The sequence below is a fragment of the Bison bison genome, unplaced genomic scaffold, assembly GCF_000754665.1.
Source record: "Bison bison bison isolate TAMUID 2011002044 unplaced genomic scaffold, Bison_UMD1.0 scf7180017864518, whole genome shotgun sequence".
Lineage (NCBI taxonomy): Eukaryota > Metazoa > Chordata > Mammalia > Artiodactyla > Bovidae > Bison > Bison bison.
The window spans coordinates 20,065,345-20,065,898 of NW_011495071.1; the positions used below are offsets into that span (position 1 = coordinate 20,065,345).

Sequence of the window (554 nt, forward strand, 5' to 3'; positions counted from 1 at the left end):
TGTTCACATGAAGATTGCTGGCTGGAGGCCTAAACATCCCTCAAACTACTCCTTAGGGTTATCAAGGAAAAACCAGAGCTGGACAGTAAAGAGATTAAAAAGAAGAAGGAGGAAGAGAATAAAAAGGAAAAAGATTTTATTCAAGGCTACTACAATAGAGAAAAGAGACTTCAGTATAGAATGAGGTTAATTCTGAATACAGCATGAGCAAGTGGAAATCTATAGCCAAGGAGCATTCTGGGGGCCAGTGGATAGAAAATGACTAAAAACAAACAGCAAGGGGGTTAGGGAAATTGTAGCTAAACTCACCTAACAGGATTCTTTGCTGAAGACAAGCCTGGGTAATCAGACATTACCTGAGGGACAGAAGAGGATGCAGAACCAGTCAGATATCAAAGGGGACCAGATATGGAGGATGAGGAAAGTAAAGTGTTAGTCAATCAGTCATGTCCAGCTCTTTGTGATCCCATGGACTGTAGCCACCAGGATCCTCTGTCCATGGAATTCTCCAGGCAAGAACACTGGAGTGGGTTACCATTCCCTTCTCTAGGGGA

General features: G+C 43.0%; 1 protein-coding gene across 1 annotated transcript in view; it reads right to left on the minus strand.

Annotated features, from left to right (window-relative positions):
* SYAP1 (synapse associated protein 1) overlaps positions 1-554 on the minus strand; it is a 42,490-nt gene that overhangs the window by 37,436 nt on the left and 4,500 nt on the right.